This window comes from Cydia amplana, chromosome 3 (genome assembly GCF_948474715.1).
Source record: "Cydia amplana chromosome 3, ilCydAmpl1.1, whole genome shotgun sequence".
NCBI lineage: Eukaryota > Metazoa > Arthropoda > Insecta > Lepidoptera > Tortricidae > Cydia > Cydia amplana.
Window position 1 is genome coordinate 13,546,169 of NC_086071.1, and position 25,901 is coordinate 13,572,069.

Genomic DNA, 25,901 nt, shown 5'->3' on the forward strand with positions numbered 1-25,901 from the left:
AATGATGTGCATTTTGAATATTTTTGCCACGTATTCGGTCATCAATCATTTAAATAAAACCTAGGTTAATAGATTCTGAAAGCTTTATGAAAAAGCTCTTGATTTACGTTCCCAAATCATCAGAATTTATAAAGGAAATCTTTCCGCCGATAACTTTATTTCAGCTGATGCAGCTACAGTTAGCTCGCTAAGTGAGTTTGGAAAGCGTTATATAGAAGATCTTAGTGTACAGTTTCGGCTGATATCAAAATTAAAGTGGTCTTTCATCTCGAAGTGGGTCAAAATTAATGATGTGCATTTTGAATATTTTTGCCACGTATTCGGTCATCAATAATTTAAATAAATCAGAGAACACCTAGGTTAACAGATTCTGAAAGCTTTATGAAAAAGCTCTTGATTTATATTCCCAAATCATCAGAATTTATAAAGGAAATCTTTCCGCCGATAACTTTATTTCAGCTGATGCAGCTACAGTTAGCTCGCTAAGTGGGTTCTGAAAGCGTTTTATAGAAGATCTTGGTGTACAGTTTCGGTTGATGTCAAAATTAAAGTGGTCTTTCATCTAGAAGTGGGTCAAAATTAATGATGTGCATTTTGAATAATTTGCCACGTATTCGGTCATCAATAATTTAAATAAATCAGAGAACACCTAGGTTAATAGATTCTGAAAGCTTTATGAAAAAGCTCTTGATTTACGTTCCCAAATCATCTGAATTTATAAAGGAAATCTTTCCGCCGATAACTTTATTTCAGCTGATGCAGCTACAATTAGCTTAGTAACTGGGTTTGGAAGGCGTTTAATGAAAGATCTTGGTGTACAGTTTCGGATGATGTCAAAATTAAAGTGGTCTTTCATCTAGAAGTGGGTCAAAATTAATGATGTGCATTTTGAATAATTTGCCACGTATTCGGTCATCAATAATTTAAATAAATCAGAGAACACCTAGGTTAATAGATTCTGAAAGCTTTATGAAAAAGCTCTTGATTTATATTCCCAAATCATCAGAATTTATAAAGGAAATCTTTCCGCCGATAACTTTATTACAGCTGATGCAGCTACAGTTAGCTCGCTAAGTGGGTTTGGAAAGCGTTATATAGAAGATCTTGGTGTACAGTTTCGGTTGATGTCAAAATTAAAGTGGTCTTTCATCTAGAAGTGGGTCAAAATTAATGATGCGCATTTTGAATATTTTGGCCACGGACTTGCCCAAAAATTATTTTTACAAAAATCTTAGAACACCTGGGTTAATAGATTTTGAAAGCTTTATGAAAAGGCTCTTGATTAATGTACACAAATCATGTAAGATTCAGTTATTTTTATTTTCCTGAATTTACAAAGGAAATCGATCCGCCGCTAACTTTATTTCACCTGATGCAGCTACAGTTAGCTCAGTAACTGGGTTTGGAAGGCGTTTAATGAAAGATCTTGGTGTACAGTTTCGGATGATGTCAAAATTAAAGTGGTCTTTCATCTAGAAGTGGGTCAAAATTAATGATGTGCATTTTGAATATTTTTGGCACGTATTCGGTCATCAATAATTTAAATAAATCAGAGAACACCTAGGTTAATAGATTCTGAAAGCTTTATGAAAAAGCTCTTGATTTATGTTCCCAAATCATCTGAATTTATAAAGGAAATCGTTCCGCCGATAACTTTATTTCAGCTGATGCAGCTACAGTTAGCTCGCTAAGTGGGTTTGGAAAGCGTTTTATAGAAGATCTTGGTGTACAGTTTCAGCTGATGTCAAAATTAAAGTGGTCTTTCATCTAGAAGTGGGTCAAAATTAATTATGTGCATTTTGAATATTTTTGCCACGTATTCGGTCATCAATACTTTAAATAAATCAGAGAACACCTAGGTTAATAAATTCTAAAATCTTTATGAAAAAGCTCTTGATTTACGTTCCCAAATCATCTGAATTTATAAAGGAAATCTTTCCGCCGATAACTTTATTTCAGCTGATGCAGCTACAGTTAGCTTAGTAACTGGGTTTGGAAGGCGTTTAATGAAAGATCTTGGTGTACAATTTCGGATGATGTCAAAATGAAATTGGTCTTTCATCTAGAAGTGGGTCAAAATTAGTGATGTGCATTTTGAATATTTTTGCCACGTATTCGGTCATCAATAATTCAAATAAATCAGAGAACACCTAGGTTAATAGATTTTGAAAGCTTTATGAAAAAGCTCTTCATTTATGTTCCCAAATCATCTGAATTTATAAAGGAAATCTTTCAGCCGATAACTTTATTTCAGCTGATGCAGCTACAGTTGGCTCGCTAAGTGGGTTTAGAAAGCGTTTTATAGAATATCTTGGTGTACAGTTTCGGCTGATGTCAAAATGAAATTGGTCTTTCATCTAGAAGTGGGTCAAAATTAGTGATGTGCATTTTGAATATATTTGCCACGTCTTCGGTCATCAATAATTTAAATAAATCAGAGAACACCTAGGTTAACAGATTCTGAAAGCTTTATGAAAAAGCTCTTGATTTATGTTCCCAAATCATCTGAATTTATAAAGGAAATCGTTCCGCCGATAACTTTATTTCAGCTGATGCAGCTACAGTTAGCTCGCTAAGTGGGTTTGGAAAGCGTTTTATAGAAGATCTTGGTGTACAGTTTCGGTTGATGTCAAAATTAAAGTGGTCTTTCATCTAGAAGTGGGTCAAAATTAATGATGCGCATTTTGAATATTTTGGCCACGGACTTGCCCAAAAATTATTTTTACAAAAATCTTAGAACACCTGGGTTAATAGATTTTGAAAGCTTTATGAAAAGGCTCTTGATTAATGTACACAAATCATGTAAGATTCAGTTATTTTTATTTTCCTGAATTTACAAAGGAAATCGATCCGCCGCTAACTTTATTTCACCTGATGCAGCTACAGTTAGCTCAGTAACTGGGTTTGGAAGGCGTTTAATGAAAGATCTTGGTGTACAGTTTCGGATGATGTCAAAATTAAAGTGGTCTTTCATCTAGAAGTGGGTCAAAATTAATGATGTGCATTTTGAATATTTTTGGCACGTATTCGGTCATCAATAATTTAAATAAATCAGAGAACACCTAGGTTAATAGATTCTGAAAGCTTTATGAAAAAGCTCTTGATTTATGTTCCCAAATCATCTGAATTTATAAAGGAAATCGTTCCGCCGATAACTTTATTTCAGCTGATGCAGCTACAGTTAGCTCGCTAAGTGGGTTTGGAAAGCGTTTTATAGAAGATCTTGGTGTACAGTTTCAGCTGATGTCAAAATTAAAGTGGTCTTTCATCTAGAAGTGGGTCAAAATTAATTATGTGCATTTTGAATATTTTGGCCACAGACTTGCGCAAAAATTATTTTTACAAAAATCTTAGAACACCTGGGTTTATAGATTTTGAAAGCTTTATGATAAGGCTCTTGATTATAGAACACCTAGAGAGAACACCTAGGTTAATAGATTCTGAAAGCTTTATGAAAAAGTTCTTGATTTACGTTCCCAAATCATCTGAATTTATAAAGGAAATCTTTCCGCCGATAACTTTATTTCAGCTGATGCAGCTACAGTTAGCTCGCTAAGTGGGTTTGGAAAGCGTCATATAGAAGATCTTGGTGTACAGTTTCGGCTGATGTCAAAATTAAAGTGGTCTTTCATCTCGAAGTGGGTCAAAATTAATGATGTGCATTTTGAATATTTTTGCCACGTATTCGGTCATCAATCATTTAAATAAATCAGAGAACACCTAGGTTAATAGATTCTGAAAGCTTTATGAAAAAGCTCTTGATTTACGTTCCCAAATCATCTGAATTTATAAAGGAAATCTTTCCGCCGATAACTTTATTTCAGCTGATGCAGCTACAGTTAGCTCGCTAAGTGAGTTTGGAAAGCGTTATATAGAAGATCTTGGTGTACAGTTTCGGCTGATGTCAAAATTAAAGTGGTCTTTCATCTCGAAGTGGGTCAAAATTAATGATGTGCATTTTGAATATTTTTGCCACGTATTCGGTCATCAATCATTTAAATAAAACCTAGGTTAATAGATTCTGAAAGCTTTATGAAAAAGCTCTTGATTTACGTTCCCAAATCATCTGAATTTATAAAGGAAATCTTTCCGCCGATAACTTTATTTCAGCTGATGCAGATACAGTTAGCTTAGTAACTGGGTTTGGAAGGCGTTTAATGAAAGATCTTGGTGTACAGTTTCGGATGATGTCAAAATTAAAGTGGTCTTTCATCTAGAAGTGGGTCAAAATTAATGATGTGCATTTTGAATAATTTGCCACGTATTCGGTCATCAATAATTTAAATAAATCAGAGAACACCTAGGTTAATAGATTCTGAAAGCTTTATGAAAAAGTTCTTGATTTACGTTCCCAAATCATCTGAATTTATAAAGGAAATCTTTCCGCCGATAACTTTATTTCAGCTGATGCAGATACAGTTAGCTTAGTAACTGGGTTTGGAAGGCGTTTAATGAAAGATCTTGGTGTACAGTTTCGGATGATGTCAAAATTAAAGTGGTCTTTCATCTAGAAGTGGGTCAAAATTAATGATGTGCATTTTGAATAATTTGCCACGTATTCGGTCATCAATAATTTAAATAAATCAGAGAACACCTAGGTTAATAGATTCTGAAAGCTTTATGAAAAAGTTCTTGATTTACGTTCCCAAATCATCTGAATTTATAAAGGAAATCTTTCCGCCGATAACTTTATTTCAGCTGATGCAGATACAGTTAGCTTAGTAACTGGGTTTGGAAGGCGTTTAATGAAAGATCTTGGTGTACAGTTTCGGATGATGTCAAAATTAAAGTGGTCTTTCATCTAGAAGTGGGTCAAAATTAATGATGTGCATTTTGAATAATTTGCCACGTATTCGGTCATCAATAATTTAAATAAATCAGAGAACACCTAGGTTAATAGATTCTGAAAGCTTTATGAAAAATTTCTTGATTTACGTTCCCAAATCCTCTGAATTTATAAAGGAAATCTTTCCGCCGATAACTTTATTTCAGCTGATGCAGCTACAGTTAGCTCGCTAAGTGGGTTTGGAAAGCGTTATATAGAAGATCTTGGTGTACAGTTTCGGCTGATGTCAAAATTAAAGTGGTCTTTCATCTCGAAGTGGGTCAAAATTAATGATGTGCATTTTGAATATTTTTGCCACGTATTCGGTCATCAATCATTTAAATAAAACCTAGGTTAATAGATTCTCAAAGCTTTATGAAAAAGCTCTTGATTTACGTTCCCAAATCATCTGAATTTATAAAGGAAATCTTTCCGCCGATAACTTTATTTCAGCTGATGCAGCTACAGTTAGCTCGCTAAGTGAGTTTGGAAAGCGTTATATAGAAGATCTTGGTGTACAGTTTCGGCTGATGTCAAAATTAAAGTGGTCTTTCATCTCGAAGTGGGTCAAAATTAATGATGTGCATTTTGAATATTTTTGCCACGTATTCGGTCATCAATAATTTAAATAAATCAGAGAACACCTAGGTTAACAGATTCTGAAAGCTTTATGAAAAAGCTCTTGATTTATATTTTCAAATCATCAGAATTTATAAAGGAAATCTTTCCGCCGATAACTTTATTTCAGCTGATGCAGCTACAGTTAGCTCGCTAAGTGGGTTCGGAAAGCGTTTTATAGAAGATCTTGGTGTACAGTTTCGGCTGATGTCAAAATTAAAGTGGTCTTTCATCTCGAAGTGGGTAAAAATTAATGATGTGCATTTTGAATATTTTTGCCACGTATTTGGTCATCAATAATTTAAATAAATCAGAGAACACCTAGGTTAACAGATTCTGAAAGCTTTATGAAAAAGCTCTTGATTTATGTTCCCAAATCATCAGAATTTATAAAGGAAATCTTTCCGCCGATAACTTTATTTCAGCTGATGCAGCTACAGTTAGCTCGCTAAGTGGGTTTGGAAAGCGTTTTATAGAAGATCCTCGTGTACAGTTTCGGCTGATGTCAAAATTAAAGTGGTCTTTCATCTCGAAGTGGGTCAAAATTAATGATGTGCGTTTGGAATATTTTTGCCACGTATTCGGTCATCAATAATTTAAATAAATCAGAGAACACCGAGGTTAACAGATTCTGAAAGCTTTATGAAAAAGCTCTTGATTTATATTCCCAAATCATCAGAATTTATAAAGGAAATCTTTCCGCCGATAACTTTATTTCAGCTGATGCAGCTACAGTTAGCTCGCTAAGTGGGTTCTGAAAGCGTTTTATAGAAGATCTTGGTGTACAGTTTCGGCTGATGTCAAAATTAAAGTGGTCTTTCATCTAGAAGTGGGTCAAAATTAATGATGTGCATTTTGAATAATTTGCCACGTATTCGGTCATCAATAATTTAAATAAATCAGAGAACACCTAGGTTAATAGATTCTGAAAGCTTTATGAAAAAGTTCTTGATTTACGTTCCCAAATCATCTGAATTTATAAAGGAAATCTTTCCGCCGATAACTTTATTTCAGCTGATGCAGATACAGTTAGCTTAGTAACTGGGTTTGGAAGGCGTTTAATGAAAGATCTTGGTGTACAGTTTCGGATGATGTCAAAATTAAAGTGGTCTTTCATCTAGAAGTGGGTCAAAATTAATGATGTGCATTTGGAATAATTTGCCACGTATTCGGTCATCAATAATTTAAATAAATCAGAGAACACCTAGGTTAATAGATTCTGAAAGCTTTATGAAAAATTTCTTGATTTACGTTCCCAAATCCTCTGAATTTATAAAGGAAATCTTTCCGCCGATAACATTATTTCAGCTGATGCAGCTACAGTTAGCTCGCTAAGTGGGTTTGGAAAGCGTTATATAGAAGATCTTGGTGTACAGTTTCGGCTGATGTCAAAATTAAAGTGGTCTTTCATCTCGAAGTGGGTCAAAATTAATGATGTGCATTTTGAATATTTTTGCCACGTATTCGGTCATCAATCATTTAAATAAATCAGAGAACACCTAGGTTAATAGATTCTGAAAGCTTTATGAAAAAGCTCTTGATTTACGTTCCCAAATCATCTGAATTTATAAAGGAAATCTTTCCGCCGATAACTTTATTTCAGCTGATGCAGCTACAGTTAGCTCGCTAAGTGAGTTTGGAAAGCGTTATATAGAAGATCTTGGTGTACAGTTTCGGCTGATGTCAAAATTAAAGTGGTCTTTCATCTCGAAGTGGGTCAAAATTAATGATGTGCATTTTGAATATTTTTGCCACGTATTCGGTCATCAATAATTTAAATAAATCAGAGAACACCTAGGTTAACAGATTCTGAAAGCTTTATGAAAAAGCTCTTGATTTATATTCCCAAATCATCAGAATTTATAAAGGAAATCTTTCCGCCGATAACTTTATTTCAGCTGATGCAGCTACAGTTAGCTTAGTAACTGGGTTTGGAAGGCGTTTAATGAAAGATCTTGGTGTACAGTTTCGGATGATGTCAAAATTAAAGTGGTCTTTCATCTAAAAGTGGGTCAAAATTAATGATGTGCATTTTGAATAATTTGCCACGTATTCGGTCATCAATAATTTAAATAAATCAGAGAACACCTAGGTTAATAGATTCTGAAAGCTTTATGAAAAAGTTCTTGATTTATATTCCCAAATCATCAGAATTTATAAAGGAAATCTTTCCGCCGATAACTTTATTTCAGCTGATGCAGCTACAGTTAGCTCGCTAAGTGGGTTCTGAAAGCGTTTTATAGAAGATCTTGGTGTACAGTTTCGGCTGATGTCAAAATTAAAGTGGTCTTTCATCTAGAAGTGGGTCAAAATTAATGATGTGCATTTTGAATAATTTGCCACGTATTCGGTCATCAATAATTTAAATAAATCAGAGAACACCTAGGTTAATAGATTCTGAAAGCTTTATGAAAAAGTTCTTGATTTACGTTCCCAAATCATCTGAATTTATAAAGGAAATCTTTCCGCCGATAACTTTATTTCAGCTGATGCAGCTACAGTTAGCTCGCTAAGTGGGTTTGGAAAGCGTTATATAGAAGATCTTGGTGTACAGTTTCGGCTGATGTCAAAATTAAAGTGGTCTTTCATCTCGAAGTGGGTCAAAATTAATGATGTGCATTTTGAATATTTTTGCCACGTATTCGGTCATCAATCATTTAAATAAATCAGAGAACACCTAGGTTAATAGATTCTGAAAGCTTTATGAAAAAGCTCTTGATTTACGTTCCCAAATCATCTGAATTTATAAAGGAAATCTTTCCGCCGATAACTTTATTTCAGCTGATGCAGCTACAGTTAGCTCGCTAAGTGAGTTTGGAAAGCGTTATATAGGAGACCTTGGTGTACAGTTTCGGCTGATGTCAAAATTAAAGTGGTCTTTCATCTCGAAGTGGGTCAAAATTAATGATGTGCATTTTGAATATTTTTGCCACGTATTCGGTCATCAATCATTTAAATAAAACCTAGGTTAATAGATTCTCAAAGCTTTATGAAAAAGCTCTTGATTTACGTTCCCAAATCATCTGAATTTATAAAGGAAATCTTTCCGCCGATAACTTTATTTCAGCTGATGCAGCTACAGTTAGCTCGCTAAGTGGGTTCGGAAAGCGTTTTATAGAAGATCTTGGTGTACAGTTTCGGCTGATGTCAAAATTAAAGTGGTCTTTCATCTCGAAGTGGGTCAAAATTAATGATGTGCATTTTGAATATTTTTGCCACGTATTCGGTCATCAATAATTTAAATAAATCAGAGAACACCTAGGTTAACAGATTCTGAAAGCTTTATGAAAAAGCTCTTGATTTATGTTTTCAAATCATCAGAATTTATAAAGGAAATCTTTCCGCCGATAACTTTATTTCAGCTGATGCAGCTACAGTTAGCTCGCTAAGTGGGTTCGGAAAGCGTTTTATAGAAGATCTTGGTGTACAGTTTCGGCTGATGTCAAAATTAAAGTGGTCTTTCATCTCGAAGTGGGTAAAAATTAATGATGTGCATTTTGAATATTTTTGCCACGTATTTGGTCATCAATAATTTAAATAAATCAGAGAACACCTAGGTTAACAGATTCTGAAAGCTTTATGAAAAAGCTCTTGATTTATGTTCCCAAATCATCAGAATTTATAAAGGAAATCTTTCCGCCGATAACTTTATTTCAGCTGATGCAGCTACAGTTAGCTCGCTAAGTGGGTTTGGAAAGCGTTTTATAGAAGATCCTCGTGTACAGTTTCGGCTGATGTCAAAATTAAAGTGGTCTTTCATCTCGAAGTGGGTCAAAATTAATGATGTGCGTTTGGAATATTTTTGCCACGTATTCGGTCATCAATAATTTAAATAAATCAGAGAACACCGAGGTTAACAGATTCTGAAAGCTTTATGAAAAAGCTCTTGATTTATATTCCCAAATCATCAGAATTTATAAAGGAAATCTTTCCGCCGATAACTTTATTTCAGCTGATGCAGCTACAGTTAGCTCGCTAAGTGGGTTCTGAAAGCGTTTTATAGAAGATCTTGGTGTACAGTTTCGGCTGATGTCAAAATTAAAGTGGTCTTTCATCTAGAAGTGGGTCAAAATTAATGATGTGCATTTTGAATAATTTGCCACGTATTCGGTCATCAATAATTTAAATAAATCAGAGAACACCTAGGTTAATAGATTCTGAAAGCTTTATGAAAAAGTTCTTGATTTACGTTCCCAAATCATCTGAATTTATAAAGGAAATCTTTCCGCCGATAACTTTATTTCAGCTGATGCAGATACAGTTAGCTTGGTAACTGGGTTTGGAAGGCGTTTAATGAAAGATCTTGGTGTACAGTTTCGGATGATGTCAAAATTAAAGTGGTCTTTCATCTAGAAGTGGGTCAACATTAATGATGTGCATTTTGAATATTTTTGCCACGTATTCGGTCATCAATAATTTAAATAAATCAGAGAACACCTAGGTTAACAGATTCTGAAAGCTTTATGAAAAAGCTCTTGATTTACGTTCCCAAATCATCTGAATTTATAAAGGAAATCTTTCCGCCGATAACTTTATTTCAGCTGATGCAGCTACAGTTAGCTCGCTAAGTGGGTTTGGAAAGCGTTATATAGAAGATCTTGGTGTACAGTTTCGGCTGATGTCAAAATTAAAGTGGTCTTTCATCTCGAAGTGGGTCAAAATTAATGATGTGCATTTTGAATATTTTTGCCACGTATTCGGTCATCAATCATTTAAATAAAACCTAGGTTAATAGATTCTCAAAGCTTTATGAAAAAGCTCTTGATTTACGTTCCCAAATCATCTGAATTTATAAAGGAAATCTTTCCGCCGATAACTTTATTTCAGCTGATGCAGCTACAGTTAGCTCGCTAAGTGAGTTTGGAAAGCGTTATATAGAAGATCTTGGTGTACAGTTTCGGCTGATGTCAAAATTAAAGTGGTCTTTCATCTCGAAGTGGGTCAAAATTAATGATGTGCATTTTGAATATTTTTGCCACGTATTCGGTCATCAATAATTTAAATAAATCAGAGAACACCTAGGTTAACAGATTCTGAAAGCTTTATGAAAAAGCTCTTGATTTATGTTTTCAAATCATCAGAATTTATAAAGGAAATCTTTCCGCCGATAACTTTATTTCAGCTGATGCAGCTACAGTTAGCTCGCTAAGTGGGTTCGGAAAGCGTTTTATAGAAGATCTTGGTGTACAGTTTCGGCTGATGTCAAAATTAAAGTGGTCTTTCATCTCGAAGTGGGTAAAAATTAATGATGTGCATTTTGAATATTTTTGCCACGTATTTGGTCATCAATAATTTAAATAAATCAGAGAACACCTAGGTTAACAGATTCTGAAAGCTTTATGAAAAAGCTCTTGATTTATGTTCCCAAATCATCAGAATTTATAAAGGAAATCTTTCCGCCGATAACTTTATTTCAGCTGATGCAGCTACAGTTAGCTCGCTAAGTGGGTTTGGAAAGCGTTTTATAGAAGATCCTCGTGTACAGTTTCGGCTGATGTCAAAATTAAAGTGGTCTTTCATCTCGAAGTGGGTCAAAATTAATGATGTGCGTTTGGAATATTTTTGCCACGTATTCGGTCATCAATAATTTAAATAAATCAGAGAACACCGAGGTTAACAGATTCTGAAAGCTTTATGAAAAAGCTCTTGATTTATATTCCCAAATCATCAGAATTTATAAAGGAAATCTTTCCGCCGATAACTTTATTTCAGCTGATGCAGCTACAGTTAGCTCGCTAAGTGGGTTCTGAAAGCGTTTTATAGAAGATCTTGGTGTACAGTTTCGGCTGATGTCAAAATTAAAGTGGTCTTTCATCTAGAAGTGGGTCAAAATTAATGATGTGCATTTTGAATAATTTGCCACGTATTCGGTCATCAATAATTTAAATAAATCAGAGAACACCTAGGTTAATAGATTCTGAAAGCTTTATGAAAAAGTTCTTGATTTACGTTCCCAAATCATCTGAATTTATAAAGGAAATCTTTCCGCCGATAACTTTATTTCAGCTGATGCAGCTACAGTTAGCTCGCTAAGTGGGTTTGGAAAGCGTTATATAGAAGATCTTGGTGTACAGTTTCGGCTGATGTCAAAATTAAAGTGGTCTTTCATCTCGAAGTGGGTCAAAATTAATGATGTGCATTTTGAATATTTTTGCCACGTATTCGGTCATCAATCATTTAAATAAATCAGAGAACACCTAGGTTAATAGATTCTGAAAGCTTTATGAAAAAGCTCTTGATTTACGTTCCCAAATCATCTGAATTTATAAAGGAAATCTTTCCGCCGATAACTTTATTTCAGCTGATGCAGCTACAGTTAGCTCGCTAAGTGAGTTTGGAAAGCGTTATATAGGAGACCTTGGTGTACAGTTTCGGCTGATGTCAAAATTAAAGTGGTCTTTCATCTCGAAGTGGGTCAAAATTAATGATGTGCATTTTGAATATTTTTGCCACGTATTCGGTCATCAATCATTTAAATAAAACCTAGGTTAATAGATTCTCAAAGCTTTATGAAAAAGCTCTTGATTTACGTTCCCAAATCATCTGAATTTATAAAGGAAATCTTTCCGCCGATAACTTTATTTCAGCTGATGCAGCTACAGTTAGCTCGCTAAGTGAGTTTGGAAAGCATTATATAGAAGATCTTGGTGTACAGTTTCGGCTGATGTCAAAATTAAAGTGGTCTTTCATCTCGAAGTGGGTCAAAATTAATGATGTGCATTTTGAATATTTTTGCCACGTATTCGGTCATCAATAATTTAAATAAATCAGAGAACACCTAGGTTAACAGATTCTGAAAGCTTTATGAAAAAGCTCTTGATTTATGTTTTCAAATCATCAGAATTTATAAAGGAAATCTTTCCGCCGATAACTTTATTTCAGCTGATGCAGCTACAGTTAGCTCGCTAAGTGGGTTCGGAAAGCGTTTTATAGAAGATCTTGGTGTACAGTTTCGGCTGATGTCAAAATTAAAGTGGTCTTTCATCTCGAAGTGGGTAAAAATTAATGATGTGCATTTTGAATATTTTTGCCACGTATTTGGTCATCAATAATTTAAATAAATCAGAGAACACCTAGGTTAACAGATTCTGAAAGCTTTATGAAAAAGCTCTTGATTTATGTTCCCAAATCATCAGAATTTATAAAGGAAATCTTTCCGCCGATAACTTTATTTCAGCTGATGCAGCTACAGTTAGCTCGCTAAGTGGGTTTGGAAAGCGTTTTATAGAAGATCCTCGTGTACAGTTTCGGCTGATGTCAAAATTAAAGTGGTCTTTCATCTCGAAGTGGGTCAAAATTAATGATGTGCGTTTGGAATATTTTTGCCACGTATTCGGTCATCAATAATTTAAATAAATCAGAGAACACCGAGGTTAACAGATTCTGAAAGCTTTATGAAAAAGCTCTTGATTTATATTCCCAAATCATCAGAATTTATAAAGGAAATCTTTCCGCCGATAACTTTATTTCAGCTGATGCAGCTACAGTTAGCTCGCTAAGTGGGTTCTGAAAGCGTTTTATAGAAGATCTTGGTGTACAGTTTCGGCTGATGTCAAAATTAAAGTGGTCTTTCATCTAGAAGTGGGTCAAAATTAATGATGTGCATTTTGAATAATTTGCCACGTATTCGGTCATCAATAATTTAAATAAATCAGAGAACACCTAGGTTAATAGATTCTGAAAGCTTTATGAAAAAGTTCTTGATTTACGTTCCCAAATCATCTGAATTTATAAAGGAAATCTTTCCGCCGATAACTTTATTTCAGCTGATGCAGATACAGTTAGCTTGGTAACTGGGTTTGGAAGGCGTTTAATGAAAGATCTTGGTGTACAGTTTCGGATGATGTCAAAATTAAAGTGGTCTTTCATCTAGAAGTGGGTCAACATTAATGATGTGCATTTTGAATATTTTTGCCACGTATTCGGTCATCAATAATTTAAATAAATCAGAGAACACCTAGGTTAACAGATTCTGAAAGCTTTATGAAAAAGCTCTTGATTTACGTTCCCAAATCATCTGAATTTATAAAGGAAATCTTTCCGCCGATAACTTTATTTCAGCTGATGCAGCTACAGTTAGCTCGCTAAGTGGGTTTGGAAAGCGTTATATAGAAGATCTTGGTGTACAGTTTCGGCTGATGTCAAAATTAAAGTGGTCTTTCATCTCGAAGTGGGTCAAAATTAATGATGTGCATTTTGAATATTTTTGCCACGTATTCGGTCATCAATCATTTAAATAAAACCTAGGTTAATAGATTCTCAAAGCTTTATGAAAAAGCTCTTGATTTACGTTCCCAAATCATCTGAATTTATAAAGGAAATCTTTCCGCCGATAACTTTATTTCAGCTGATGCAGCTACAGTTAGCTCGCTAAGTGAGTTTGGAAAGCGTTATATAGAAGATCTTGGTGTACAGTTTCGGCTGATGTCAAAATTAAAGTGGTCTTTCATCTCGAAGTGGGTCAAAATTAATGATGTGCATTTTGAATATTTTTGCCACGTATTCGGTCATCAATAATTTAAATAAATCAGAGAACACCTAGGTTAACAGATTCTGAAAGCTTTATGAAAAAGCTCTTGATTTATGTTTTCAAATCATCAGAATTTATAAAGGAAATCTTTCCGCCGATAACTTTATTTCAGCTGATGCAGCTACAGTTAGCTCGCTAAGTGGGTTCGGAAAGCGTTTTATAGAAGATCTTGGTGTACAGTTTCGGCTGATGTCAAAATTAAAGTGGTCTTTCATCTCGAAGTGGGTAAAAATTAATGATGTGCATTTTGAATATTTTTGCCACGTATTTGGTCATCAATAATTTAAATAAATCAGAGAACACCTAGGTTAACAGATTCTGAAAGCTTTATGAAAAAGCTCTTGATTTATGTTCCCAAATCATCAGAATTTATAAAGGAAATCTTTCCGCCGATAACTTTATTTCAGCTGATGCAGCTACAGTTAGCTCGCTAAGTGGGTTTGGAAAGCGTTTTATAGAAGATCCTCGTGTACAGTTTCGGCTGATGTCAAAATTAAAGTGGTCTTTCATCTCGAAGTGGGTCAAAATTAATGATGTGCGTTTGGAATATTTTTGCCACGTATTCGGTCATCAATAATTTAAATAAATCAGAGAACACCGAGGTTAACAGATTCTGAAAGCTTTATGAAAAAGCTCTTGATTTATATTCCCAAATCATCAGAATTTATAAAGGAAATCTTTCCGCCGATAACTTTATTTCAGCTGATGCAGCTACAGTTAGCTCGCTAAGTGGGTTCTGAAAGCGTTTTATAGAAGATCTTGGTGTACAGTTTCGGCTGATGTCAAAATTAAAGTGGTCTTTCATCTAGAAGTGGGTCAAAATTAATGATGTGCATTTTGAATAATTTGCCACGTATTCGGTCATCAATAATTTAAATAAATCAGAGAACACCTAGGTTAATAGATTCTGAAAGCTTTATGAAAAAGTTCTTGATTTACGTTCCCAAATCATCTGAATTTATAAAGGAAATCTTTCCGCCGATAACTTTATTTCAGCTGATGCAGATACAGTTAGCTTAGTAACTGGGTTTGGAAGGCGTTTAATGAAAGATCTTGGTGTACAGTTTCGGATGATGTCAAAATTAAAGTGGTCTTTCATCTAGAAGTGGGTCAAAATTAATGATGTGCATTTTGAATAATTTGCCACGTATTCGGTCATCAATAATTTAAATAAATCAGAGAACACCTAGGTTAATAGATTCTGAAAGCTTTATGAAAAATTTCTTGATTTACGTTCCCAAATCATCTGAATTTATAAAGGAAATCTTTCCGCCGATAACTTTATTTCAGCTGATGCAGCTACAGTTAGCTCGCTAAGTGGGTTTGGAAAGCGTTATATAGAAGATCTTGGTGTACAGTTTCGGCTGATGTCAAAATTAAAGTGGTCTTTCATCTCGAAGTGGGTCAAAATTAATGATGTGCATTTTGAATATTTTTGCCACGTATTCGGTCATCAATCATTTAAATAAATCAGAGAACACCTAGGTTAATAGATTCTGAAAGCTTTATGAAAAAGCTCTTGATTTACGTTCCCAAATCATCTGAATTGATAAAGGAAATCTTTCCGCCGATAACTTTATTTCAGCTGATGCAGCTACAGTTAGCTCGCTAAGTGAGTTTGGAAAGCGTTATATAGAAGATCTTGGTGTACAGTTTCGGCTGATGTCAAAATTAAAGTGGTCTTTCATCTCGAAGTGGGTCAAAATTAATGATGTGCATTTTGAATATTTTTGCCACGTATTCGGTCATCAATAATTTAAATAAATCAGAGAACGCCTAGGTTAACAGATTCTGAAAGCTTTATGAAAAAGCTCTTGATTTACGTTCCCAAATCATCTGAATTTATAAAGGAAATCTTTCCGCCGATAACTTTATTTCAGCTGATGCAGCTACAGTTAGCTCTCTAAGTGGGTTTGGAAAGCGTTATATAGAAGATCTTGGTGTACAGTTTCGGCTGATGTCAAAATTAAAGTAGTCTTTCATCTCGAAGTGGGTCAAAATTAATGATGTGCATTTTGAATATTTTTGCCACGTATTCGGTCATCAATCATTTAAATAAAACCTAGGTTAATAGATTCTGAAAGCTTTATGAAAAAGCTCTTGATTTACGTTCCCAAATCATCAGAATTTATAAAGGAAATCTTTCCGCCGATAACTTTATTTCAGCTGATGCAGCTACAGTTAGCTCGCTAAGTGAGTTTGGAAAGCGTTATATAGAAGATCTTAGTGTACAGTTTCGGCTGATATCAAAATTAAAGTGGTCTTTCATCTCGAAGTGGGTCAAAATTAATGATGTGCATTTTGAATATTTTTGCCACGTATTCGGTCATCAATAATTTAAATAAATCAGAGAACACCTAGGTTAACAGATTCTGAAAGCTTTATGAAAAAGCTCTTGATTTATATTCCCAAATCATCAGAATTTATAAAGGAAATCTTTCCGCCGATAACTTTATTTCAGCTGATGCAGCTACAGTTAGCTCGCTAAGTGGGTTCTGAAAGCGTTTTATAGAAGATCTTGGTGTACAGTTTCGGTTGATGTCAAAATTAAAGTGGTCTTTCATCTAGAAGTGGGTCAAAATTAATGATGTGCATTTTGAATAATTTGCCACGTATTCGGTCATCAATAATTTAAATAAATCAGAGAACACCTAGGTTAATAGATTCTGAAAGCTTTATGAAAAAGCTCTTGATTTACGTTCCCAAATCATCTGAATTTATAAAGGAAATCTTTCCGCCGATAACTTTATTTCAGCTGATGCAGCTACAATTAGCTTAGTAACTGGGTTTGGAAGGCGTTTAATGAAAGATCTTGGTGTACAGTTTCGGATGATGTCAAAATTAAAGTGGTCTTTCATCTAGAAGTGGGTCAAAATTAATGATGTGCATTTTGAATAATTTGCCACGTATTCGGTCATCAATAATTTAAATAAATCAGAGAACACCTAGGTTAATAGATTCTGAAAGCTTTATGAAAAAGTTCTTGATTTACGTTCCCAAATCATCTGAATTTATAAAGGAAATCTTTCCGCCGATAACTTTATTTCAGCTGATGCAGCTACAGTTAGCTCGCTAAGTGGGTTTGGAAAGCGTTATATAGAAGATCTTGGTGTACAGTTTCGGCTGATGTCAAAATTAAAGTGGTCTTTCATCTCGAAGTGTGTCAAAATTAATGATGTGCATTTTGAATATTTTTGCCACGTATTCGGTCATCAATAATTTAAATAAATCAGAGAACACCTAGGTTAACAGATTCTGAAAGCTTTATGAAAAAGCTCTTGATTTATATTCCCAAATCATCAGAATTTATAAAGGAAATCTTTCCGCCGATAACTTTATTTCAGCTGATGCAGCTACAGTTACCTTAGTAACTGGGTTTGGAAGGCGTTTAATGAAAGATCTTGGTGTACAGTTTCGGATGATATCAAAATTAAAGTGGTCTTTCATCTAGAAGTGGGTCAAAATTAATGATGTGCATTTTGAATAATTTGCCACGTATTCGGTCATCAATAATTTAAATAAATCAGAGAACACCTAGGTTAATAGATTCTGAAAGCTTTATGAAAAAGCTCTTGATTTATATTCCCAAATCATCAGAATTTATAAAGGAAATCTTTCCGCCGATAACTTTATTACAGCTGATGCAGCTACAGTTAGCTCGCTAAGTGGGTTTGGAAAGCGTTATATAGAAGATCTTGGTGTACAGTTTCGGTTGATGTCAAAATTAAAGTGGTCTTTCATCTCGAAGTGGGTCAAAATTAATGATGTGCATTTTGAATATTTTTGCCACGTATTCGGTCATCAATAATTTAAATAAATCAGGGAACACCTAGGTTAATAGATTCTGAAAGCTTTATGAAAAAGCTCTTGATTTACGTTCCCAAATCATCTGAATTTATAAAGGAAATCTTTCCGCCGATAACTTTATTTTAGCTGATGCAGCTACAGTTAGCTCGCTAAGTGGGTTTGGATAGCGTTATATAGAAGATCTTGGTGTACAGTTTCGGCTGATGTCAAAATTAAAGTGGTCTTTCATCTCGAAGTGGGTCAAAATTAATGATGTGCATTTTGAATATTTTTGCCACGTATTCCGTCATCAATAATTTAAATAAATCAGAGAACACCTAGGTTAATAGATTCTGAAAGCTTTATGAAAAAGCTCTTGATTTACGTTCCCAAATCATCTGAATTTATAAAGGAAATCTTTCCGCCGATAACTTTATTTCAGCTGATGCAGCTACAGTTAGCTCGCTAAGTGGGTTTGGAAAGCGTTTTATAGAAGATCTTGGTGTACAGTTTCGGCTGATGTCAAAATTAAAGTGGTCTTTCATCTAGAAGTGGGTCAAAATTAATGATGCGCATTTTGAATATTTTGGGCACGGACTTGCCCAAAAATTATTTTTACAAAAATCTTAGAACACCTGGGTTAATAGATTTTGAAAGCTTTATGAAAAGGATCTTGATTAATGTACACAAATCATGTAAGATTCAGTTATTTTTCTTTTCCTGAATTTACAAAGGAAATCGATCCACCGCCAACTTTATTTCACCTGATGCAGCTACAGTTACCTCAGTAAGTGGGTTTGGAAGGCGTTTAATGAAAGATCTTGGTGTACAGTTTCGGATGATGTCAAAATTAAAGTGGTCTTTCATCTCGAAGTGGGTCAAAATTAATGATGCGCATTTTGAATAATTTGCCACGTATTCGGTCATCAATAATTTAAATAAATCAGAGAACACCTAGGTTAATAGATTCTGAAAGCTTTATGAAAAAGCTCTTGATTTACGTTCCCAAATCATCTGAATTTATAAAGGAAATCTTTCCGCCGATAACTTTATTTCAGCTGATGCAGCTACAGTTAGCTCGCTAAGTGAGTTTGGAAAGCGTTTTATAGAAGATCTTGGTGTACAGTTTCGGCTGATATCAAAATTAAAGTGGTCATTCATCTCGAAGTGGGTCAAAATTAATGACGTGCATTTTGAATATTTTTGCCACGTATTCGGTCATCAATAATTTAAATAAATCAGAGAACACCTAGGTTAACAGATTCTGAAAGCTTTATGAAAAAGCTCTTGATTTATGTTTTCAAATCATCAGAATTTATAAAGGAAATCTTTCCGCCGATAACTTTATTTCAGCTGATGCAGCTACAGTTAGCTCGCTAAGTGGGTTCTGAAAGCGTTTTATAGATGATCTTGGTGTACAGTTTCGGCTGATGTCAAAATTAAAGTGGTCTTTCATCTAGAAGTGGGTCAAAATTAATGATGCGCATTTTGAATATTTTGGCCACAGACTTGCGCAAAAATTATTTTTACAAAAATCTTAGAACACCTGGGTTTATAGATTTTGAAAGCTTTATGATAAGGCTCTTGATTAATGTACACAAATCATGTAAGATTCAGTTATTTTTCTTTTTCTGAATTTACAAAGGAAATCGATCCGCCGCTAACTTTATTTCACCTGATGCAGCTACAGTTAGCTCAGTAACTGGGTTTGGAAGGCGTTTAATGAAAGATCTTTGTGCACAATTTCGGATGATGTCAAAATGAAATTGATCTTTCATCTAGAAGTGGGTCAAAATTAGTGATGTGCATTTTGAATATTTTTGCCACGTATTCGGTCATCAATAATTTAAATAAATCAGAGAACACCTAGGTTAACAGATTCTGAAAGCTTTATGAAAAAGCTCTTGATTTATATTCCCAAATCATCAGAATTTATAAAGGAAATCTTTCCGCCGATAACTTTATTTCAGCTGATGCAGCTACAGTTACCTTAGTAACTGGGTTTGGAAGGCGTTTAATGAAAGATCTTGGTGTACAGTTTCGGATGATATCAAAATTAAAGTGGTCTTTCATCTCGAAGTGGGTCAAAATTAATGATGTGCGTTTTGAATATTTTTGCCACGTATTCGGTCATCAATAATTTAAATAAATCAGAGAACACCTAGGTTAACAGATTCTGAAAGCTTTATGAAAAAGCTCTTGATTTATGTTCCCAAATCATCAGAATTTATAAAGGAAATCTTTCCGCCGATAACTTTATTTCAGCTGATGCAGCTACAGTTAGCTTAGTAACTGGGTTTGGAAGGCGTTTAATGAAAGATCTTGGTGTACAATTTCGGATGATGTCAAAATGTAATTGGTCTTTCATCTAGAAGTGGGTCAAAATTAATGATGCGCATTTTGAATATTTTTGCCACGTATTCGGTCATCAATAATTTAAATAAATCAGAGAACACCTAGGTTAATAGATTTTGAAAGCTTTATGAAAAAGCTCTTGATTTATGTTCCCAAATCATCTGAATTTATAAAGAAAATCTTTCCGCCGATAACTTTATTTCAGCTGCTGCAGCTACAGTTAGCTCGCTAAGTGGGTTTGGAAAGCGTTTTATTGAAGATCTTGGTGTACAGTTTCGGCTGATGTCAAAATTAAAGTGGTCTTTCATCTCGAAGTGGGTCATAGTTAATGATGCGCGTTTTGAATATTTTGGCCACGGACTTGCCCAAAAATTATTTTTACAAAAATCTTAGAACACGTGGGTTAATAGATTTCGAAAGCTTTATGAAAAGGCTCTTGATTTATTTACACAAATCTTGTAAGATTCAGTTATTTTTCTTTTTCTGAATTTACAAAGGAAATCGATCCGCCGCTATCTTTATTTCAGCTGATGCAGCTACAGTTAGCTCGCTAAGTGGGTTTGGAAAGCGTTTTATAGAAGATCTTGGTGTACAGTTTCGGCTGATGTCAAAATTAAAGTGGTCTTTGATCTAGAAGTGGGTCAAAATTAATTTGCATTTTGAATATTTTTGCCACGTATTCGGTCATCAATAATTTAAATAAATCAGAGAACACCTAGGTTAATAAATTCTGAAAGCTTTATGAAAAAGCTCTTGATTTATGTTCCCAAATCATCTGAATTTATAAAGGAAATCTTTCCGCCGATAACTTTATTTCAGCTGATGCAGCTTCAGTTAGCTCGCTAAGTGAGTTCTGAAGGCGTTTTATGAAAGATTCTGATATTCAGTATCTGATTATGTCAGTTAGACAGTGGTCTTCTGCCCGGAAGTTGGTCAAATTGATAAATGTAAATATGTCTAGAATCTTATAGGGCGCTGATTATTATCCATCGTTAAAACTTTGATAATCAAAGAAAGTAAGTTTTTTTAACAGAAAAATGGAAGCTTTTATCAATAGTTTTTGCAAATAATAGACTTGAAGTGTTTTATTGACTAGAACGTAGAATTTTCTTTATTTGATAAGCACGAAATTCTGCGACCCGTCACGATGCACGTTTTTCACCTAGATAGTAAAATTTATGATTAAATGTTACTAATATAATTGATGATATTCAATTTACCTGAAAGTAATGTACTTAAGATCTTCTTCACGACGAAAAAAAACGTTGAAAATGACGACTTCTTAATTTGGTCGGGTTATCGTTCGCCGATAACTTTGGCCGATAACTTCACACCGGTTTTATGAATTATGTTAACTATAATAACGTGCTGTTTATCATCGTGTGTTTAGTTATGGTAAGTATTCACATGGGAAAATTTTATTTACTGTAAAGTAGACCCTGTTTTACACTTCAAACTTCATGCGCCTAATCAAATATGGTATTTGAATATTTTTATAATTATTTTATTTCTTTATTTTGTATTGATAGTCAGCCATTGCTGTAGCTGTATTTTTCAAGAGCACTATTAGAGTCTTATAAGCATTCTGAATACAAATGATATGGCCATGTTGAATAAATTAGGGTTCCTTGCTTTACTTATACTTACAATAGTGTTCCCAAAAACGATTTAAGATCAAACCATCTTATATTGATCTTCACTTTTGTGATATAAGTGTCTTAATCCTATATCACTCCAAAATCTTACTAAAGTGCTGCTGTTGATCTTATTATAGCTTTGAATAAGATCAGAAAAGTACGTACTTACAGTGTTCTTATGCTATGCCGATATTAGTCTTACATTCTTACAATAGCATTTAGAAATCTAATATAAAATTAAATGAACTTAGAGAATGGGGATATGAGACCAGGTACTCTCAAGTTCAATGAGACTTCGTAAATGTTGTTGTAAGAGCAAGAGGATTAAAATAGTATTATGCCATGTTGATATTAGTGTTACATTCTTACAATAGCATTTAGAAAGTCTAATATGTATAAGATCAAATGAACTTAGAGAATGGGGATATAAGACCAGGTACTCTCAAGTTCAATGAGACTTCGTAAATGTTATTATAAGAGCAAGAGGCTCATAATAATATTATACCATGCTGATATTAGTCGTACATTCTTATAATATCATTTAGAAAGACTAATATAAGATCAAATGAACTTAGAGAATGTGGATATAAGACCAGGTACTCTCAAGTTCAATGAGACTTAGTAAATGTTATTGTAAGAGCGAGAGGCTCATAATAGTATTATGCCATGCTGATATTACTCTTACATTCTTATAATATCATTTAGAAAGTCAATATAAGATCAAATGAACTAGCTTAGAGAATGTGGATATAAGACCAGGTACTCTCAAGTTCAATGAGACTTAGTAAATGTTATTGTAAGAGCGAGAGGCTCATAATAGTATTATACCATGTTGATATTAGTGTTACATTCTTATAATAGCATTTAGAAAGTCTAATATAAGATCAAATGAACTTTGAGAATGTGGATATAAGACCAGACCTACTCTTAAGTTCAATGAGACTTAGTAAATGTTATTGTAAGAGCGAGAGGCTCATAATAGTATTATGCCATGTTGATATTAGTCTTACATTCTTATAATAGCATTTAGAAAGTCTAATATAAGATCAAATGAACTTAGAGAATGTGGATATAAGACCAGGTATTCTCAAGTTCACTGAGATTTAGTAAATGTTATTGTAAGAGCGAGAGGCTCATAATAGTATTATGCCATGTTGATATTAGTCTTACATTCTTATAATAGCATTTAGAAAGTCTAATATAAGATCAAATGAACTTAGAGAATGTGGATATAAAACCAGGTACTCTCAAGTTCAATGAGACTTAGTAAATGTTATTGTAAGAGCGACAGGCTTATAATGGTATTATAAAATGCTCTTATATACATATATAAGACTAGGTAATAAGACTAAACTTACTAAAGTGCGTATTAGCTTGTCTAAGACTAATATAAGAGCGATGATATGTTCAAAACAAAAATAAGAGCGCTATAAGCTCACTACTCTTATAAAGTGCGCAATCTGAGACTTTTTTGCTAGTTGGGGAGTTACATATGTCTTTGCTTCACTGCTCCACCATGCATAATGCGTAACAGCCGTACCCAACAAACAATTAGGCGACACTTAGCACCTATTTTATAACCTTAAGACATAGAACGGCGGTATAATAGCTGCATAGTCTTAGCCTACAGGCTGAGGTGATATAAAAGTGTTTAAGTGGTTTAGCTATAGCTTTAAGAGCCACAATAACTATTATAACCGCTATAATGCATGCTAAGCAGCTAGTGTTATAGCTCAAAGTGAATTTTAAAACCTTAGAATCTATATGAGTTATAAGCAGCTGCAATTTGCACTTAAGGTTCTAAACAGGCGATAAAAAGTCTCTTATAGCTCCTTGTATCGCTAACGTTAGTTAACTCCCTCGTATCACTTACAGTAGAATAGAGAAGTTATTAGTCGCTATTATAGACCATGTAGTAGTCGCAGACGAGCGTTATCCAGTACCATAATATATTTTATACTGTTATTAGAGACTAACTTACAAGCTTAGCCTATAGCGCCATGTTTAACATCCAATGAAATACCAGTTTTAATTTGTATTTATTCTTAGTTACTATTGAATTAAATTGTATACAAACTAAGTAATTTATCAATGAAACTAAATACTAATCGTCCCAGATTAGATTCGTGCCCGTCACAACTCGAGCTTACGTTTAGATATCTAAATGATGTCATTTTGTGATCATCCGCGAATGTATTTCGCTCGTACTTGTTCTAACACATATTAACGCGAGTGAGACGCACGGGTGAATTCGAATTGGTCTCCTGTATTCGATTAGTGAAGTCATAGAGAAAAAAATACATAGAGTGCTCACTCCATACATCAATTCTAGTACCAAAAAGACTATTAGCATCTAGCATCGAGTAGCGGAACTATCAGTACTGCTACTTGACAATAGATGTAGCACCGACCGGAAAGTCTTATGCTGTTGAGATAAGACTTTCCGGTCGGTGCTATATCTATTGTCAAGTAGCAGTACTGGCCGCGTAGCCAACATGCCATTCGCTGACGCTCCGTAGCGATCGAAACGCAACTGTCACTGTCGCACTAATATAGAAGAGTGATAGAGAGACACAAAGCGATTCGATGGCGAAGCGATAGCGATCGTCACCTTGGCTAGGCCGCCTGATAGTTCCGCTAATCGATGCTAGATGTAGACACTGAAATTAATAGTCTGAACTGATGTATGGAGTGAGCACTCTTGTCTTACTATATTTCTCTATGGTAAAGTTGAATAAAATTAACGAGGGCCCGTTCCGGAACGCGCCGGGAAGACGCCTACTTATCTGTATTTACTGTCTAATAATGTTTATAAACTTTTACCATAATTTAATACTCTTTCAAGATGAAATCTTATGGCAACTTGCGTTCTGTTCAAGCAACTAAGCTTTGGCCTCATTAACCAAAAACTACGATAATTCCCAAAAGTAATTAGTTACGGTAATTAGAAATAAATCCGTGTAAAAACTAAAAACCTATAGTGTACAGTGTACATTACACACGGTAAAGTAGTATCTACCGAAGTATAATAACTATATTATGCGGCAATGCCGCCTGCTGTCAACATTTAGTTTTAATTATTTTATCCTCAGTATTATAGTTATTGTTTCCTTTATTGAGGTGTGCAATAAAACATGAATAATGAAAAATTTATATTAATCAAAATGCTTCGCAAACTCATATGAAAATTTCTGACATATTATCAAAACTATATTATAAGATATGCTATGTACATTTTTCTCATCGCTTTTTTCTTTGTACACATTTGAAATAAAAAAATGTGAACATTTGATCCCTTTTATAATTATTACGGCACTAGGGAAAATCATAGATCACACACGTTAGAGTTAGTTAAGGAAGCAACACATATTCGTTCCAACGTTTTTAGGGTTCCGTACCCAAAGGGTAAAAACGGGACCCTATTACTAAGACTCCGCTGTCCGTCCGTCCGTCTGTCCCCAGGCTGTATCTCACGAACCATGATAGATAAGATAAGATAAGATAAAAGATAGTTTATTCAAGTAGGCATAATTACGATGCGCTTATGAACGTCAAATAAAGCTAGGTAGACCGGCTAAACAGTTGAAATTTTCTATAGCTAGACAGTTGAAATTTTCACAGATGATGTATTTCTGTTGCCGCTACTAAAAACAGAATAAAATAAAGATTTAAGTGGGGCTCCCATACAACAAACGTGATTTTTGACCGAAGTTAAGCAACGTCGGGCGGGGTCAGTACTTGGATGGGTGACCGTTTTTTGCTTGTTTTGCTCTATTTTTTGTTGATGGTGCGGAACCCTCCGTGCGCGAGTCCGACTCGCACTTGGCCGGTTTTTACACGGCGATTACCAAAATTAATCGTTACGCTGGCAGCAGTGATGAATGACACAAGGAGCGAATTCAAGTTACGTACAAATTGCGAGCATAAATTATTACGCTTTAATAATTTCGCGTACGGTCCCGCCCTCTCGATCACTGACTGCGATCCGCCAGGTGCCGCCAACATAAATCCAGCCTAGTTAAAAATTACAAAGATTACATTACTACAGGTATTAATGATCCATTAAGGCCAGCTGAGGCATAAGCTGAGCTAAATTCATTAGAGATGGTAGAGAATTATGTGAACTACATACATTTACACTTTGATACGT